General features: G+C 43.2%; 1 protein-coding gene across 3 annotated transcripts in view; it reads right to left on the bottom strand.

The window, feature by feature from the left end:
• The window catches only part of EDAR (ectodysplasin A receptor), a 350,911-nt gene extending 330,670 nt beyond the window's left edge, over nucleotides 1-20,241 (bottom strand). Inside the window, exon 1 of one of the 3 annotated variants that reach the window (XM_078658124.1) lies at nucleotides 19,724-20,241. The gene's annotated coding sequence lies outside the window, so the exon portion shown is untranslated. Of the gene's footprint in view, nucleotides 1-15,779; nucleotides 15,920-19,723 lie in introns of those variants that run through there. The other 2 variants (XM_078658122.1, XM_078658123.1) reach the window with 2 other exon arrangements.
• Between the last annotated feature and the right edge of the window lie 214 nt (nucleotides 20,242-20,455).

The following is a 20,455-nucleotide window of genomic DNA, read 5'->3' as shown; positions in this document are numbered from 1 at the left end:
GAGAAGCGAACAGGCTAGCAAAAGCCTGAAGAGCAGTGGCCACTTTCTATATGAACCCCTACACTAAATCAAAAGGGCAAGAACACAATGGCTATGTGATCAGAAAGTTGGGCGTCTAGAGTGGAAGCAATTAGTCATTTGTGGATATTTCCGCAGAGGAAAATTGAGGGTACATCTACCAGAACAATTACTCTGGTGTATCACTGATCTGCATGGTCAGGTAAGATAGGTGTTGCATTTTTCTCCATTTGAGGATATCCTGGTTTGGGCGAAATACGTACAACTTCTCTGGTCTCTGGAAACATTTTCTATTTTTCATTATGGCCTATTTCTGGTATTTTTATGTTTAGTTGACATCAGCTTTCATCTAGAGAATATGATTAAGAGCTAATTTAGTGACACTAGTTGACAGATTCCATTTTTCTTCCGGGACCCACGTTATATGTTTGTATACAACTTGGTTCCTGGGTTCCGGAGCATCCCTGATGGGTCCCATCTTTAGATCTTTTCCATGGCTAAAAAGCTTCTTCTACAATTTCTATGTTATACATATCAGTGAGGTGAAGGGAATACTGCAGTCCTACTCTGCAAAACAGCCAAGGACGTCAGAACCATTTTAACAAAGCCTAAATACTGACCAAAAGTCAATAACTGAGCTGTCTAGTCTTGTCTGAGACATAGACTGCAACAGGGGACAAAACAGGTCAGGCAGGTGTCTTCATGCTCTCTGGAATTATGACCAGTTTATAACTTTTCTTTAATCTTAATCTCAGTTTTTTGTTCACTCATACCTCCCATTGAGCATTGGCAATCAAGAGCTGAAGCCAATCTGGCATTTAGAATTACCACAATGAATATTCAAGAGGTTCATTAACATACAGTTGACCAGAACGGGACATATCTGTATTTATTGGTTATGCTGAAATCACGAATCTGTATTGTCTACGGGCCATCAGCAAGATCCTCTGCCTTGGAGAGTCCTCCTCTGGTACCCTGCTTTCATTATGGAATTATGTCATCTTAGATGGAATTCTGGTGCAGCCCTCAGCTACTAATACACTACTCATCTTCTCATATTGTCTGTGTGACACATGTAAAAACTAAATTCCTTCTAGGTCTGTATATTCAACCTGCGGTACGTCCAATGTATAACCAAGCCCTCTCTGGTGAGATAGTGGGGACATGTAGACGGAGAAGAGGGCACTAGAAGCCATGAAGACGGGAGGGTGCTGACAAAACAGACCGGGATTCTAAATAAAGAAAAGAAATGTGAAACACATATGGTTCAGACATCAGTTATTTAAGATATGTGTATCTTGTATAGGGATATTGTATCCCTTTTTACCTAAAAACCATTGAGTGAAATATTGACCCTGTAGGACAGGACCTGGAAGCCTATAATTTAGCCCAGCTCCCAATTATACTATTTCTGTAAGAGAAACAATAGGTTTGGCCAACAGACAGCTAAAGGTGTCTGTAGCAGAGATTTAAAAACGAGTCTGATGATGGTAAGATATGTTCAGTCATAGCCATATCCTATATCCAGCACAATGAAACTCCAGAATTCAAAGTCATTAGTATCCTTGCATAGGACAGGTTGTCCATTTATCACTTTCATTCAGTGTACATTTTATATGCTTCCTAGGTTAATCTGCACTCTTGTCTTTGGGTCAAAGCCAAATAATTACATATATTATCACATACAAAGCTCTACCTTTGGAAACGATCTCACCTAGTCCATAAGACAAGAATGGGCAACCACTGACCAACCAGATCCTCCTTAGTCATGCCATTATCCATTCTGCAGCATAAACTGAACCGACATGGAGGCTGATCCTACAAGTTAGCTCTCACCTCCTCTGGAACTCCCCGATGACCACTATCAGGCAAATGCCTAACCTCCTGGGACCCCCAAAGGAAGGCCCTATTTAGAATGAACTTCAGAAGCACACACACCCTTCTCTGCCTGAATACAGTGTAGCTGACCACTGACCGGTGATCTCAAGGGTCAGGACCCATGCTCATTAGTACCACTACTGCAGGCTCCACGACTGTACCCCAATTCTTTTAATTTTTACTCCCACAGGCCCCACTTACAATGCAGTGACACAACAGATGCAATAAATGACTTTATACGAAACTCAAATATATTTTTCAGGAGTCCTTTGTAGACAGCTTTGGCCTGCTTCACAGAAATGTTTGGATGCATATGTTTAAGCAAGGTGCCTAAAAAGTCAAGTTTGCTGTTTGAGATTGCAAATCTTGATTCTCACGATTTGTGCATTTTACTCACAGTACATTCCACTTAGTGCTGGGGAACATCTGCAAGTATTAAGGACTTTCCGCAGTAGTAGGTTTAGGACTGGGGTGAAGGAAAAGGGGTGGTTAATTAAGTGTTTGGGGAGATCCACAAAAAATGCTTGGAACAGCCAGAAACCAGAACATGTTGTGTCTTCACACACATTGTGCATGTTAATGTTAATGATGTTAATGATATTTTTAAAGTGCAGCGGTTACCCGGGGGTGTCCTGGCGCTAGTTACATCTCCATTAGTCTAGATATAGAAGAAAACATTTTATTGGGCAAAGAGCCAGGTTTTTAAGCCTTTCCTAAAAGTTAAAAGAACTGTGGCATTTCTCAGGTGAAACGACAAGTCGTTCCAGGCTTTTGCCGCACCGTGAGCGAAACTTCTACCACTCCACCAAGCTTTTTTTGTGTGTAGCACTGAGACCAACTTGGCACCCAGTGAGCAAAGTGTTCTTTTCGGTATGTACCAATGGAACTGCCGTTTTAAATAGTCTGGTCATGTACCTTGAATCGCTTTAAAAACCAAACAGAGGGCTTTAAAACGCACTGGGTTCCTTACAGGGAGCCAGTGCAGTTTTTTTTTATTTCCTTAGATATGGGAGTAAACCTGGACGTGCCAGGAAGCAGTCTGGCAGCTGCATTCTGCAGCAATTGACGTTTGTTCAAGAATCTTTGTTGAACATTTAAATAAAGACTGTTGCAGTAGTCCAGCCTCGACATTACAAGAGCTGTGACCACTGTTTGCCGGCTACCATGCCTGTGTCCATCTTCAAGAAATACATAAAGCTAATTATAAAAAAGGTAGGAGCCAGGCCCACATACTGAGAGCGTTAATAATAACTTGGTGGTAACAGGGAAATTCTTTGATTTGTGGAGTATATGTTAAATCTGGACAGAATCCACCAGCGGAATGTCATTCACCATGCAGTCACTTGGGTGTAAGGATTTATGTTGATAGATTCTACTCATGATTTAACCCTTATGCTAGTAATTGGAATATATTTTGTTACCAATAAAATATAAATTAGGTGCTACATCTGTAAACCTATTAGGCTCGATTCAAGAAGGCTTACTCTAGTAGTGCTCCTTGCTTGCTTTTGAATTCCAGGAGTAAGCGAGGCGTGCTGCACGAGTAAGTCACTCCTACTCACAGCAAAATCTTTCTGGCTCAAACCCTATCAATTTGATCTCTACTATGCTATACAAACAGCGGCAAGGGGCCAGATTACTTCATTAATGTTCGGCTCAGTACATATTTACTCTAACCCACCATGCAGAGACTGTTTCAATGTTTCTCTGTAGTAAATATAACCTTCCACAGTAAGTAAATTGCGTGCGCCTCCTAATCAAGTCCAGATTTGCAAGAAAAGAAAAGCAGCAGGTAATCTTTGATAATTGTTGAGCAAGTCAACAGACGACACCCCCTACTTCCAGGAGAGATTTATCCTCTGTATGGGGCTTTAATAAAAGTCGAGCTCTTCATCTCGAGCCAATGCAGGGTGTAATTAAATGAAAACTAGTGATTATCATATGCGCTCACAAGCAACCACTAGCAATAGGTGCTCTGCTGAAAATCAGTCCAAACCTAAAGAATTAGGAGGCTGAAATATAAGTCCTTTCATGCTTGCTGTGAGAGAGATAGCCTCTGGGTGATAAATGGTTTTAGTTTTGACCTGAACACTTAAGAAGGTCACTGAAGAGGAACAGCGTTGATTCCGAAGGGAAAAGCTATCAGTGATAAGATCAAATCCCACACTCAGCTTGCCAAAAACTGTCAACACAACATGTGGACATGTCAAATGAACTCTGCGGCCGTGGCTGCAGTCTTACAAATGATTTTTACAGCGCACAACCCCCTAACTGAAGCAATAATTAATGTATTAGACATTTTGATTACAAAAAAGCAGAGAATGATAATTCCATGCAAAGTTTTACACTGGTCACAAAAAGGAACAATTTCCATAAGTGAATGCTGGCAAAAACAACTGATCGGAAAACTAGATGCTACAGAAAAAAGTGTTACTTTATTTTCTGCAGTGTCATTATTTTCAGATTTGTTTTGTATGTGCTTGCGCTCCAGTGCTGCTGTGCAAACAAGCATTGGGAAAGTCAGTGGGTTTCAGGTTTTTGTGGTGTGCCAATGCCAGATTTGCATGCCAAATCAACATCAACCCGATTGGCTGTGCCTGTGCTTTTTTGGATGCTTTATTATTCAGAAATGTAAAGTTCAAGAGGCCAGGTGCACATTGTAGTATCTGTAAATAAGGGAGCAATCACACCTATGGCGCATATTAAAGAAGGAAGATCTCGATTACAGATCAATGGAACAGTGACTGTCATGACTGTTCTGTAGGGAACCCAGAAGACTAGAGAATAAGTACTCAGGAAAAAGACTTTTGCCTTGCAGAACCAACCTTGAAGGGGGTGATTGGGGTACTCATGGCCCGATCCTCAAGAAAGGAAGACTATGAATAGCATCCGTTAGACTCAGAAGAAGTACCTCAATGGAACGTCATCTACCTGAACGGCAATGAGCAGAACAAAGCAAGCTTCATGGACTGAGTTAAATGTATAGAGGCATACAGGTCACATTTAGACCTGGCATAAAATGTGTCTTAAAATGTAGTGAGAACCAAAAATAAATGTAATGAAGCAACTAGAGGTGAGAAGGGCATGGCAGAAATACTGCAACATTTGGATGTATTCAAAAAGGTTCCCATGGAACATAGTCTTTAAACACTGCAATCCGTACAATCTTCACAATACTAGTCCTGCCTGCATGTGACTTGTTGCGTAACCTGCCACAGAATAAACTATTTGCTGGCCCTTAAATAATAGGTATTTTTATTCAGCAACTCAATGGCATCTATTGTATCATCCTCGGAAGGGCATAAGGCGGAGTATCCTCCAACACGGCTTGGAACCTGACGTCATAACGGAAAGAAATACAAGTAAAGAGGAGGGGGGTTGTCTTGGCTTCAGAATAGCTATTACCTTGAAGTAATGTAATCCCTTACAAACTTCCTCATACTGTTTCGTCCATAGACTGCCGTCAGGGCTATAAGCGGGAGTACTTTGTGACAGTCAGCAATAGGTCTAACATGCATTTCCAACACGAATGTGCTAAGATGCATTGTGTATCGTCGTAATGTCACAGTGTACCACGTCCATCAAACACTACATCAGGCCCTTAGTCTGCTAAAATATCTTCCGTTAAGGTCTACGTACGTTTTTGAACACCTATTGGGAAAATAAGTGTTGTTATGACTCAAATGAAAAGTTGATGAATCTCTGAGAATAATTCCATTCAATTTACTGAGCAATTAGCTACAGTATGGCCTTAAGGCCACCTCGAGAAACAAGATTGGCAAATACATGATCAAGGGAGATAATAGAGGTAAATCAGACTCACAAGTGATTGATTATTTCATGATTTCCAAAAACGGAAATAAATTCAATTAAAAAAGTAGCTGCCATTTTCACATTTTAAAATTGCTCAATAGAATGTGGCCACCTCCAGCTCCTCTTCCTCTGGAAACCCACATCTCTCCACACCAGTTCATAAGACATACCTGGTTATAGCCCCACAAGAAAGCATGCATGAAGACATGCGTAGTGGGCTACCTATTTAAGCCTTTCCTATGCACATGTGCAGATAATATGATATTCTTAAGGGATTATTTTGATATGTTTTAAATAGAACTGTATCACAATGTAGGAAATCAGGGGATGGATACAAAGATTTTCAATATATTCCCACTCTGCATATTTCAGGGCACAGAACAGAAATTCAAACCAGTTACAATAATCAGCTGTTTATTTGTTATTTATTTTGACTATACATTCTATAAAATGCTGCCTACGACCTTTCGGTTACTTCAGAGTACTAGAAAAGACAGGAATACAAAGATTGGTGGAACCAATGGAAGTTAGGTCCCAAGTAGCGGGGCAGAGCTCGTAACTGATATTCATTGAGAGTTACCCTTATACCCATGCAGTGAGAAAACTCGTCTGAAGAGTTTGGTCTTCGGGAGTTTCTGGATTCAGAAATTGTTGGGTTTGGATCTGAAGGTGGGGTTATAGGTGTTTCAAAGGCTGTGGCCCTGAACTCCCAGAGATCTGCATCCTTTTTTCAGCCTCTTGAATAATCAGTGGTGGATCGGGTGGGTGGCGGTTGATTGGAGGTTCCTTGTATCAGTCCACTGTACAGCAAGTTTCTCCAGATAGTCTGAACTTTTGCCCCTGAAGGCTCTGTGGTTAGTACACAGAGTATTGATTTTGGTCTTGGTTTTCACTGGAAGCCAGTGGAGAAAGCTCAGGCCTGGCTTAAATTTGCGAGATCTGGGCACAATCTGGAATCCTGGTTTTGTAGTCTTTGCAATCTGGCAATTAATTTTTGGGGGAGACCTTTGTACAAGATGTTGAAGTAGGCCATGAGAGCCTTGGCAATGGCTCTCCTCAACTTGACCTTATGATCGGTTTACAGAAGTGGGAGAATTTTGTGAATCACGGAGAGTTGGAGAATGGCTACTACGTTGAATTGGGAGGTCTAGTAAAAGTTGAGAGCCAAACAGTATCTTCAGGTTCATGACCTTTTGTGCGGTTGAAGAAGAGGTTCCGAGATCTGGGGCCAGCCAAAGGACAAAGAGCCCCTGTATTTACTCATTGCACACAGAGTAAGCTCTTCTTAATGGTTGAAATTATTTTCACCACATGGTCTGACCCAAACACGAGTAGTGATAGAGACTTGCTTTATTAAAAGCAAAGCTCCATTCTTACAATAGTTATTTGCTAGGATGTTTCTGATGCCACCTATCAATTTGACTACTTTAATTCAAGCATGAGCACAGCAGGTAATTTTTTTTTAGATTACATTTGGGTAGATTTAAACAATATTTAAAACACTACTAATTGTACCTGTGATTTTTGGCTTTCTCCTTTTTTAAATCAAGTTTGAGAATATGCTCCCTAGGTCTAGAGGGAATCTATTCCATATCTCAGGAGCTTTAAAGGAGTAATCCCATACACTGAATGATGGGTGTGGTACTCTAGGCCTGAGAAGACACGCATCTGCTCTCTCTAGCCTACTAAAAAAAAGACTGTAAATTGCATGGAGTTGGACTTTGCAGAGATGTTGTAATATAACCAGTGTGAACTTGATGCTTAAGACAATCCTTGGAAACTTTTGGGCCTTTGCCAGGGAGTGTAAGTGATACAGATAACCAATGCACTCCTGGCACAATGTGCGTTTAAAAAGCAACCAAGGATGGACACCTTATTTTGAGGGTCCTGGAAAATGGCCTGAATTTTCCCCACTCACCGGGCCATTATGAGTTGGACCCTGAGGATCCCCTTAGGTATCAGGAATTACCAGGGAAATTAGTAAGTGTGCATCATGTTCCCCATGTAAGCCATCATTTTCCCCCTGATTTTCATCACGATTTTGGCTTCTGAAATCTCCACGAGAAAAAAAGCAGATCTGCGGGAACTCCACTGTGCTCATTATTCCATCATAAACAGGAGGCCCCTCGCAATGAGTCCCTTTATGGTTCAATACTTTGAATAGGGTTTAAAAGGCGTGTTTCCTCCCAAATCATATTCCCTTTTCAGAAGGCAGCGCCACCAACAAAGTAAGGCGTGTGCCAAAACCACAAAGCTTGCAGTCTCTGATGGAACTCCATCCAAACTTCATTCCACAAAATGTGCAAGCTAGTCACATGTTCGACATCAGTTATGTTTAATACATGTATGAATAGCCAGTTGCACAGTGGCTACAGAGAGCTCAGGTAACTGGGCAACCCGTAGGTGAGGCAAGACCCAATTGGGTGTATCGTCCTGTCTATGTTCAAGGACAAGTCAACTCATCACCCGCAAAGGAACACCGAAGGAGACCCTCTTCATTTAAACCAAAAAGTTCACTACTCTATGTCTGGCATGTGCAAGGACAAATAGCCTCACCAAACTGTGGTCAGTGGCTCCAATAGCTCTCTGATAATGCCTGTAAGCACTGGGAAAACTGCAAGATCCATCAACCCTCAGATCATGGTCGTCCATGATCCATGCCAATTTAAGTATGGTTAAGCAGATACATGTACATAAGTTAATCTACATGGAACTCATTACATGCTCTGTAGTTATGCTGAAAACATAGCATGGATCCGGCTCTCTTGGACCTACGGTTGGCACCCACATTTTAGAACATCAAAGTCTTTACTCTTGTGATCGTTCTTGAGAATCCACCTGATTATCTACACTATTTTAGGAGAATGATAGAGTAACAGGTTTGTGTGTGGGATTGGGCTTTTTAACTTCCTCAAGCTGTGATCTTAGCACTTGTTAATGACCTTTCAAAATAAAGATAATGTTTGTCCTTGCCATGAGGTACGCATATATAGCAATAGATTAATGTATGTCTCTGCATGTGTGCACACATGCAAAAAGGCGCACACCGCACGTGAGCGTAAACACGCACGTGCAAGCGCTTGCACACACTGACATAGAAGTATACCGGCAGGAGATTTCTAAGGGGTAATGCACAGTCTTAGGTCTCGCTTCTGAGGGAAGTAACCAAGAAGTAAGGGGAGAGAACATCAAAGAATAAACTTGATGAAAGTTGTGTTGCTGGATGCTTCTTAGAAGTTTTTGCCACTAGTATTGACAGCAGAGACAAAGAGACGAGGCCGGTAGAGACGTTTTAAGGCATGGGCAAAATGAGCAATTGCCCAGGGCCCCCATCTTCCAATGGGCCCTGTAGGAAAGTGGGAAAGTGATTTTCCTCTCTATATAAACTCAGTTTCTCTATACCAACCTCTTTCCCTCTATCTGCTTTTTTCTACTTTAGATTCTATCATTCTCTATCCTCTGTCAACTTGAAGATTTTGAGGTCCCAGTGAAAACATATTTCGGCACCTCATTATTTGTATATTTAATGTATAACTCAGTATTAGCTTGAATTACCAGAAAATGGGTAATAAAATTTAAAGTTCTTCTGAACAAAGAGGTCCCAATACATGTCTTACCCCTGGCCCCAAAAATCCTCAAGATGACACTGCAAAGGAGTTCAAAGAGGAAATGGGTTCTAGAAACACATCCAGAGGGTACAGAGAAGAGGCAGGCGCAGAATGGAAGACGAACCACAAGGAGATCAGGGAGTCATGAAGTATTACCTGAAAAGGAAAGTCTTCATGTCAGGGCTTTACGTCTGTTGGAAAAGGTGTATGGGAGAGCGAGGGCCTCTAAATGGGGGATGGCCTATAGAACGAAAGGTGTGGCTTAAATATGTAAACTACATTTCTGATTCCCGACACAGGGCCGGCTCTAGGCTCATGGTGGCCCTGGGCAGGGAGCGTAGGTAGGGGGCCCGGAAGAGGGGGTCCGGGCGGGGCGGAGCGCGCAGGCCAGTAAAGAGGGGAGGGGGTCAGGGTGTTTAGAAGTGGAACAGAGCCGGAGGCCGCCAAATCCCTGCCAGGGGCCGCCACGCAAATATGTATCCATCCTCAGAGGATTAATATATTGAGGATATATATTGGCGTGGAGGCCCCTGGGGTTTGGTGGCCCTGTGCAGGTGCACAGCTTGCACATGCCTAAAGCCGGCCCTGCCCGACATGTATTATGGTTCCACTCTGAACTTTCTGTAATTGCATCACGATATATAATACAAGAATTGACATACACCTAAAATCAGCCAAGACTATTGGCGCTGTCAACAGTTATTATCTGTTTAAGATAAATGAGTAACAGCAATGATTTTATTGTAAATTACTAATATTGAAGATGTTTCAGTTCTCAAATTATGAGATTGTGGAAAAACGTTACTAAGGCGTGTGTGCTCTTCAGAGTCTCTCAATCACTGCTATGTTCACTCCATCTTAGACATGTACAGCCATTTTCGATGCACATCGCATCCATCTGCATATCTTACACCTCATCTCTTTCCTCTTCAGCACCCTCTTTTCACCCTCTCCTGAATGCACTTCCTGCAGCTCCTCAATTCCTCACCCCACAAGCACACAACACAGCCTCTCACCTGTAAGCACTGCATTTGCTTGTACTTTGGCCTTATCACTATTTTGACAACTGAACACCTCCTTCACACCCATTTGCACAAAATCACAATTGCAATAAGAATACGTCACCATTTCTCTGTGCACTCTACAGAGAGGCCGCGTTTTGGACGACCATGTACTCTGAACACTTTTTGACCCTCTGATAGGCAGTGGCGTAGCTAGACCTTAGCCCACTTGGGACGGTCCCTGCGGTTGCCACCCCGCGGCGGTCTCACTGAAAAGCGGGGGCGGTGGTGCTGGTGATTGCCACCCTGAGACGGCAGGTAAGAGCTGGTAAGAGCTGGAGGGTGGCTGCCGCCCTCAAAACTCGTGCCGACAGCGGCGGACTGCCCTCCCACTCCCCTTCTCCAGCTACGCCACTGCTGACAGGCACTGTCAGAAACCTGCAGTGCCTTCAGCCTCACCTCTGGAGCTCTCTATCGTGGCCCATTATAAACATCTGGAAGTGACTCAGTCAAAGTCTGTACTAATGCTACACGAACAAAAATACAGAAGGACAACATACTGGAAATAGCCAACTCTCTTAAGGAAGGCAAATATAAGTAAGACACTATATCGCTGACAAAGATTCCCTTAATGTGTTTTACATTCATTGTTCAGAAATCAATCCGTGTTTTTGCTTTCAAGGTAAGAACATGAACATTGGGCCTAATTTATTGTTTTGTGCATAAGACATGCTGATCCATCAGAGAAACATGACATACAGGAAGAGACATATGCCCATGCCCACACACACACACACACAAACACACCATTACCCATACAATACAAATAAAAAACAAAACTACAGTGGCACTGAGAAGAATCCTACAGTAGGCGAGCGTTAGCAAAAGGATAACATCCTGATGTAGAGTTTGGCTGGCATATCTTGTATATGACATGTTGATGGACTTGCATCATCTGCCAAGATGGAAAAACCACTGGTTATGGAGTTGTTTCCGAAGGTGGCTGAGATCTCTCCACCAAAGTGCCTGCATTCACCCTGGAAGTAGATTTTTGATTGAGAAAAACGTCAATGGGTAGATTTTGTCCACATACTGGTCGCCCTCGTACACTGGAGCTGTTCCCAACATGTTAGTGACACGATCCATAGCATTTCCGTTTGATCCCCTCTAGTTCCATGGAAGTTGTTTACGGAATCAACTCTGCCAGTCATGTGGAGGGCCAGTCACCTTACACTGGTAGGTAGAGCGAGTTTGGAGACATTAACTCTGGGCCTTGGTGAAGGGTAGGCATCGACTTCTGGGCCTCTAAAGAAGGTGTATGTAGCGCCAGGGGTGCAGACCGGCACTCGGCCTTTGTTGGCGCATCCTCGGTTACTTCTTTCCCCTTAATAAAACCCTTAATCTTAGTTCATCATTTTTCAATGTCTAAACAGAAGTTATTTTTGCTGGAACTGGTCCTTATTAAAGAGCCTTTAATGATTGGCAATGCATTTTATTGCTGCTTTTGTGACCTCACACCACTAACTCACAGCAGCTTGATTTTCAACTATTCCTGTACAGATTTTTCTCTGTAATTTTTGCTTTTGCTTACTCGAATCTTAATTACATGTGTCATTGTAAACATGCATCCAGTCTGTAGGTCTGCAGTTTAAGTCATTACCAGGATTGGTACCTCTGCCCCCCCCCCCCCGGCCCGCCCCAAAAAAGGGCCCGATCTACAAAGATTTTGTTGTGATTTACTCCTGTAGTACTCCTGAATTACAGGAGTACGCCGGGAATACTCCTTGTTTACTTTTCAATCTCAAGAGTAAGAAAAGATACTACGTGATTAGGCCACATACACTAATCTTTGTGAACTGAGTCCACAGGGCAGGGATCACAGAAAAGCTGCCTACAGAGACGGAATCTTGTATCATTTTCCAGGCGGATGGGCATTTGGCAAGAGCGTGAAATTGAATTAAGCAGGAAAACAGTTTCAGAAACCGCAGAGCCGCTTGCGCAGGAGATCTGGAAACCAAGAGCGCCCCCTGTGATTAAACTGCATAATGCACCCGCTGGAGCATTTAGCGCTTTGGAAGTGCCCAGTCTTGGAAGAACATTTGTATTCCAAATATACGCAGGAATCTCGCTTCGGTGCCCCCCCCCAATCATCCTAAGCGAATATAAGCAACAGATGAACATCATGTAATCAGTGCTATAGGGCCTCATATTTATTTTATAACATTTGTGGAGGGTGTTGGCATGTTTGGAACAGTGAGTGGACTCTCATTTGGACCAGGCCATAGTGGCCACTGTCCAGTGCATTTAGCTTGAAGTTAGGTCCCTGTATACTGGATCGATGAGACATTATATACGGATACCGTAGCAGAGGTAACCAACTTAGGTCCAAGAGGGCTAGATCATTGGAAGATGTCATGGTATCTAAAAGAGATATATTTGTATTAAGTCAGGGCCACTGGAATTGTGCGATTCAGCTGCAATTTCTGCATAGTTATGGCGTTGCTGTATTTGCCACATAGGCCCTAATCCCCTGAATAATCTGCAGATGTTATCCAAAAATAAAATATAGCTCAACCAGATCAAAGGTTACTATAAAATGTATCAGCAGGTGTTGCAAAGCAGTGGGAGGCCCTTCAAAAAGATTAAGTGGTCACCTTTCAGTTCCTTATTCTTTTGTTAGGGTGTTAAACCGACACTAATGAGGTGAACCCTTTGCCCATACTGTGTTAACATAAGTAAAAATCATAAAGTAACACAATCATAAAATTTGCCACAATATGCTGCATAATGTGCCTTTTCTGGTTGCATAATATATGCAACCCTGGTGTGCAATTTGATCTTCACCTGACGCATAATTCCAGTGCCCCTGCATAGAGTGAACCTGCATGTAACTTATTCACATGTACAATGGATATCCTGAAATTCTGTCTCGGACTCGTCCCTTCAGGAACTGCTGGAGACCCCAAAACATCTACTGAGGCTGTTTATCAGCACTCAAGAACACATTGTAAATCACTTAAGGATGTCATGTTTAGAAACAGATAGCGTTGCAGATACGGACACCGGGGTCAATGTCAGGCTTGTCAGAAGCCTTTGTGGGGCCCGAGGCCGAGGCACAAACTGTGTCGCCTCAAAAAAGCACCCTCCAAACAGAAACAATGGCTGTGGAAACATATGGGAGTGACCTATGTATTCTGGCACCATCTAGTGGCTGCTGCAATTAACTAGATTATCTGAATATATCACAAAAGCAGGCACAGCTTACTTTGGAGATATAGAAATACATTTCCCATTTGGAGTGCAGAGCCCTGAAAAGAGCAGGCCCTTGGACAGTTTGACTTGGTTGCCCCCCATTGTGACGGTCTTGGTTATTCTGTCCCTTTTCTGACCGCTTCCAAATGCCAGGGTTGAAAACAGCATGATTTCCTAGTCTATGGTTCATCTCATAGTATGCCCCTTGAATATCGAAACCATAATGTTGATAGGATACAATATTGAGGACAGGATTTAGAAAGAAAATATCAAGAGGTAAGTAAGTCTAGATTGTATATACCTTACTTCACATATATGTACCTATGTGGTACATATATCTTCAAGGTACATTGCTATGGAGTTAAGAATAGGACATTTATCCTTCTCTATATGCACTGTTGAATAACTTTTGAGATTTAAAGAGTTATGTTGCATACTACACTTCCTTTATGTCTCAACCTCTGCTTATGAGGCTTGTGGCACGTGCCACCTTTGCTGGTAGCGCACAGGTGGTTTGATGACTTCACATTCTTACATAGCAATGTGAAAACTTTATTTCACACACTGGGCTTGAAAGTGCTACAGGATATCACATGCATCGGGTCACCGGACCTGCTATGTGGCTGGCTGGATCTTCATACATGTGTACAGAGGAGAGTAACTTATTTCAGTCTAGACCTTCATGCTTCACTTCTGCCGTTTCTGCTCACTGTAAGTAAACGCTATTCCTTTTCTCTAATTCCCTCGTACTTGATTTACCGACCTCGGAAGAATGGAAGGATGATTTGGCCTTGCTAGATTCAAATTCGTGATTTGTAACCCACAACAGATGTCAGCAGCGAGCGTCTGAATCGCCAAGGCACCTTGCTAGTTACACCTATTTAGTTTAATGTCAGACTTTACAGGTAAACGCAGGTTTTGACACGGGTATCATTTTGAAATAGCAGGTGTGCACAAGGGTTAAAACTGGATATGGATTTCGGAGGCTGGGCGCTAATCCAGATTTTCTGAAATGACAAAACTGTGTAATCCTGGGCAAATCATTCCAGCAGCCGATTACTGTAACTGTAAACACTGTAGCACTCATGAACAAACGCCCCTTTATTCATCAATATTTTAAAAGCACTTTAATATACAAAGGTCCCTATGTAGGGCACAGTTTACCAAAGAATGTGAATTATCCCCTCTGTAATGTAAGGAATTAAAAGATTAAGGAATTTAGTTAAAACAAGAACTACAATTAATAATCTATGTACAGTTCGAGGAAATGTATATAATGTCGTTATTTGGTCAACATCTGCATCACCGCACATGCAAGGTCATCATGGTTCATGCATGTATTTGGAAAGTAATTTCAAACCGGTCATTATTTGTTCACAGATTCCACTAAACACATTTATTCCTTGAACACATATTCATGAATCTGCGATGCGCACGTTTTTCAGGGATGGGAGTACAGTTACCATAGTTGTGGATAGCGGCACAGCACTGGGTAAAAAGCATGACAAATGATCCCAAAGCACGTTTTAAAGATTAAGATAAAAGAAACATATGGGGGTGGAGGGGTGTTTACATAAGAGGGCTGGGGCTGCCTTGAAACTAGAAACTAGTCGACTGGGTTAGATGCTCGCTCTTCAGTGATGTTAAGTCTGATAAACCGCAGCCATTGTTTAATTTGTAAACAAATAAAAACACACACACACACACACAAAAAGCCAGCCCAAAAAAAAATACAAGGACCCAAAGTTATTCTTAGAATCCCGATCTAATGCTACCCAATACCAAACCAGCCTACTTTTGATTCCACCTCTGTATTCCACAATCTTTATCTCACCTTTCAAGTTTCTTTTTCTTCCCTGCTTTGTCCTGCCTTACTGTTTTTCTATCTTTCTTTTCCTTCTCCTTTCTCCCTTTCCTGCCTTCCTCTCTCTTGACCAGAAAAAATAATTTCCGGTCCCCAAAATTGAGAGCCAGTGCCCACCGCCTGCAACCACCTGCGTAACCTGAACACTGACAGCAGCCACACCAATTCCGCTGCAAGGGAATCTCTGCTGGACTGCCCTGACTTGTCTCTTGCCCAGCACTGCCCGCAGCGTTGCCAGTCACTGGACACCAGGGGGGTGAGAGAAGCAGGTCAACAGCCTAAGGAGCGATTAAAAACACATTTCTAAGCACTGATGCCCAGTGTTGGAAGAAACAAAATGGTTACCTCTCCGGGGTATCCCCTGACACTGGGCAGAGGCAGCGTCCACAGCTTGCTGTCAAGGCACTGATCCCTGCTGCTGCACATCAAAGCGCATCTTCTGCAGCACGGGCTCAGGAGGTGCCTCTTGTGTCTGCCCATATGTGTGTGAGAGGGGTGGGGTATGTGTGTGGGGGATGAAAATTGAGACCATCCTACTCAGTCAGTTATTGTCTTATATAGCTCAAACTCCACCCAACTAGGTGTCAGAGCGTATTTAAAGAGGAAAAGGCAACCGTATATTGATTGTGGTATCATATAACTGTGTACATTTTAGCATATATAGCTCCTCAGTACGAGTGGCCTCTTAATTCCAACGGGTTCAGTAACCGCAGTTACCAGCACCATTGGAATTATACATTTTTGAAATCACTTTTATACAGAGATGTTGGTTTTTTAAACAAACCAAAATCTGAAAATCTGTGTGTGAAAATAAGGGGAGGGGTGAGAATGAGGAATTACTGGTGGAACCAGACATGGAATTACCATTTCCCATGGAAATACAGCAAAACAATAATTATGTGGCCAACACCACAGCGGCAGAATTGGATCATTCAATTGGCCCAGATACACATGTTGATATCAAAATACTTCATGATTTTTACAGAGATACTTGAAAGCCCCACATTTCTACTGCTAAAACATTTCCGTTAACTCACTATGTGCGCTTAACTACACTAAATTACCAACCATGCATAATTAACGGTGTAGCCTTGTATTCAAAGATGGTAAGTACACTAAAATGTGACTGGACACGCCTGACACCTCATAGCTTCAGTCCATGATAATCCGCAGCCACAAGTTTGCACGCCTTGAGCTTCACTCTTGACCTCACATGTGACATTACCTTACCCACATGGGTTGCTCTGTATTCCCACACTCTGTCAACCACACACAACAAATGATCTAGTCCCTTACTCATCCTCCAGAAGCGCTCAGGGCCTCATTAGGCGCATGAGGAGCTACACATACGGTGCAATATATTTGCTTTACTCTATCCTTTGCCTGCAAGTTCTGAAAACTGATAGCAGTTTTACGAGGGGTTATGAATAGTCAACATCATTTGTAACGTTTCTACTACTGTGGTTGAAAATAGTGTACACAACAAATACCAACATCGGAGTATCAATGGCACACGATATCAAGAACACAATATCGACAGGTGAGTAAATCTAGTTTTTCTATACCAAACTCTGCCCATATGCACCTTTGCAATATACATCTACAAGCTATGTAGATGTGGAGTTAAGAATAGTAAATCTATACTTCCCCATATGCACTTATCTTTTGATATTTTGTCCTTTGACATTTTGTTCTTAATATTGTTGTACCACGATATTCTTCAGTAGAAGGCACTCCAGCCATGGTTCAGGTCAATATTCAATAGTAGAACCGTAGAAAATGATTTTTTTTTTGATGTGGACACAGTGCTGTTTGTTCCATGTACGGATACATAAGAAATGTAGCAAGCGTCAATTGTGAATAGCACTTCGCATAGAAAGCAGACGAATCGGACTGAACTTGTTTCTAGTCTCCTCACTTTGGGCAGATGGGAGAAATCAGGCCCACACAGAAAAAGTGACTCACCCAGGATCCCAAAATTTGACAAAGTGTGGAAACCACATCTAAAATTCGAGTCTCTCGATTCCTTGCCAACTAAAGGACATCTTCTATGGAAATCTTAACCAAAGTCTGTTTCACAGTTTAACCAAAGCACTACTGCCCAATCCCAGACATCTACTCAGTTATCGTCCTGCCACCAGGACTCTTTTACAGATTTGTGTGTGCTCTACACATTTGAGAAATACGTGCTACAACATGTACTAGGATCACTCGTCCCAAGTTCCTTGAAGATGTTTTTCCCTGTTGTGTCTATAGTTTTCTTTGGGGTGTGCATGTGCCCTTGCTACCTTTAACTTTCAATATGTAACAGTGGGCCAAATATTCCCTTCCCTTTCAGGCCATCTCAGCCTTCTGGTATACCTCGATGGGGACTGTCAACAATATGGAATGAATCATTGTGAAATGCAATCTCAGTGCACACAACATATGCTACTCTGCAAAATAAATTGAGTGGCATCGACTCCAATACTTTGTCTAGGAGCATAGCTATTAATAGTGCAGCAGGTGCAATGGCACCAGAGCTCAGGTGTGTGAGCGGCCCACTGTTCTCAAATTATGGCTGTCTTTTACTAAGTAGCTGGTGCGGTGGGGGACAGTGGGGCATATTCATTGGTATGATTAGGTTCCATGGCACTCTTGCTACGTCACTAACTTACTCTGTTGGTGTTGATGAGTGTAGGGAGTGGGTTATATTCAGGATTATTTTAAATGAAGTATCATTAGAGCCCTCTCTTGCACATCACTATATAAAAAACACACATGTCTTTCTTTCCTCACAGGATAACTGTTTGCAATGCTGATAATCTCTCAGCTGACAAGTAACTTTGCCCTGCAAGAGTGCATTGCTAAAGTCATATTTGTTACCCATCTTGCTTGTGAACATTAACGTCTAATGCCATAATACAGGGAAGCAGCACGATTCTCAGCTAATTGGTGTGCATTCCGTTTGTGGTTTATCCATAAAACAGACACTAACTTCCGGGAAGTGCGGTTTTCATGCATGCATCCGCTGGACTCTGCATGCCTTTGAGTTCTGCACGAATGTAGTGCAATGTAAAAGGTATAAAGTGCTTCATACCCTATTTGTGGGGTGCAGAAGCACTTTTTCATAAAGGTAGCATGATACACTGTGGGAGAGTGCATTGGGGCAGCGTGTTGCATTTATTGTGATCCAGTGGGGGAATGATGTAGGTGTTGTGAGTGAGTGATCAGAGACGTACTCTTTATCTTATCGTGGGGAGCACTGAGCAATGCGATGGAGAAAGTGATGTGAGAGAGAAAGGCGTGCAAAACATAATTGTAATTAGCAAGTGGTTCTAATTTATTCTACAGTCCCCGAGTTATGTTCCAAAGTTTCCCCTTTATGCAAATGTCAGGGGGACAGGGCAAGGACCTACATTAATGTCATGTGTCCACAACACCCTGAACACTATTCCTGCATCATTGCAGAAACAGTTCCCATGCCTGCACTCCCTTACTGCATACAGCAGCCCTGGCTAAGCATACCACCAACATGTAATTGTGCACATACATATCAATCAAATTCTGGCTGAAAGGCATGCGCTTGGGTGGAAGGAAGAAAACACCCTCCAGGCTGCAGTCCCCGGGCTGCTCTGGGATGCACACTCCTATGCTCACAGCACCCTACACGCAAAATAAAAACAACACTTTGTGCATCAAAATCACAGCATACAGTCTCAAGAAAAAGCATCGACTCCCAAAGACAGTAAGGTGAGTATTTTTTCCATACCTATAGTCTCACCGCCCGCATCTATGATTAGCAGAGAAACACAGTTTTAAGCAACAGTGCAACTATAAAGTTAATGGAAATTGCACTGGTTTTTGTTTGCCTTTTGATGCTGTTCTACACATTGTTCAGACTGAAAGTTCAATTTTATAATGCAGATGTTATTGCCTGATGAATTAAAACTGCCCTAGATTGTGTATAACAAAAATTGTCCCTTTAGGGCAATAAACCTCAAAGACATACATTAGTAAATACGGGTACTTTTGAAAGTACAGTTCCTGCCTTCTAAAGGGAAGTGCTGGTACTATCCAATTGAAAGCAGTATACCCATGTGCTTATACTTGTCACTGGCCCATGTCAGATAAAAAAAAAAAAGATATATATATATACAAAATAAATTTTAAAAAAAGTGCAGGTACCCAGATGCTGTCCACTGGTGGCACTGGTGCCAATATAACTGGTGCGTAAAGCACTGCAAGACACCCCTGAAGCTACACGTGGTTGGCGCCGCGCTCTGGAAAAGTAAACACGGACCACTTACCTCGTCCAACAGACCAGCTGGTGGAGAGTGGACAGCGCCGCCGCGCGGCCCGGGGAGCGTCAGTCAGCCCCTAGGTCCGCGCGCCCCAGAGCGGCCCCGGACGCAGCTGCAGTCGTCGCCGGCGGGTCCCTACTTCATGCTGCACGCAGAGCGTCGCCGCCGCCGGCCGGCAGCCGTCCTCCCGCTCCACGCTCCGCCCGAAGACTCCCCTCTCCCCGTCCCACCTTTGGCTGCCCCCCCTGTCCTCTCCGGTGATGCTCACGCGCTCCCGCGTGCGCCCTCTGGAAACCCGCGCGTGCCACCTGGAGGCCCGTCTGCGGCGATGGAACGCCGGCTCCCCGCTCCCCGCGCGCGCCTGGTCCCACCTCCGAGGTGCACCCGCTGTCAGAGGCCCCTTTGTAATCGTAGCCTCGAGAGGTCGGCTCAGAAGCTTGGCACCGGCTCCACAGGGATTTTCCGCTCAGCACGTTGACAAAAATGATTGTGGCTCGTTTCTCTTTTAACTGCGCGCACACGTCTCGCGGTGTAATTAAGTTCCTAACAGTGAGCTGTTCTTCCTTAAGGTTTTTCACCTGAGGGACAGCGCGTTTATCATCTTGCCGGCTTTGAACTGCGTCGGAATGGGCCTCTGTAGGCGTCCTAGCTTTGAACAGTTTTTCCTCGTTTATAATATTAATTTCGGTTTAGATGCAAAGATTGAACCGAATGTGAGGGCTGGTGAGAAGTCTCTCC

The sequence above is a fragment of the Lissotriton helveticus genome, chromosome 8, assembly GCF_964261635.1.
Source record: "Lissotriton helveticus chromosome 8, aLisHel1.1, whole genome shotgun sequence".
Lineage (NCBI taxonomy): Eukaryota > Metazoa > Chordata > Amphibia > Caudata > Salamandridae > Lissotriton > Lissotriton helveticus.
Note: the sequence above shows the minus strand (reverse complement) of the source record. Positions and strands in the feature narration are given on the sequence as shown.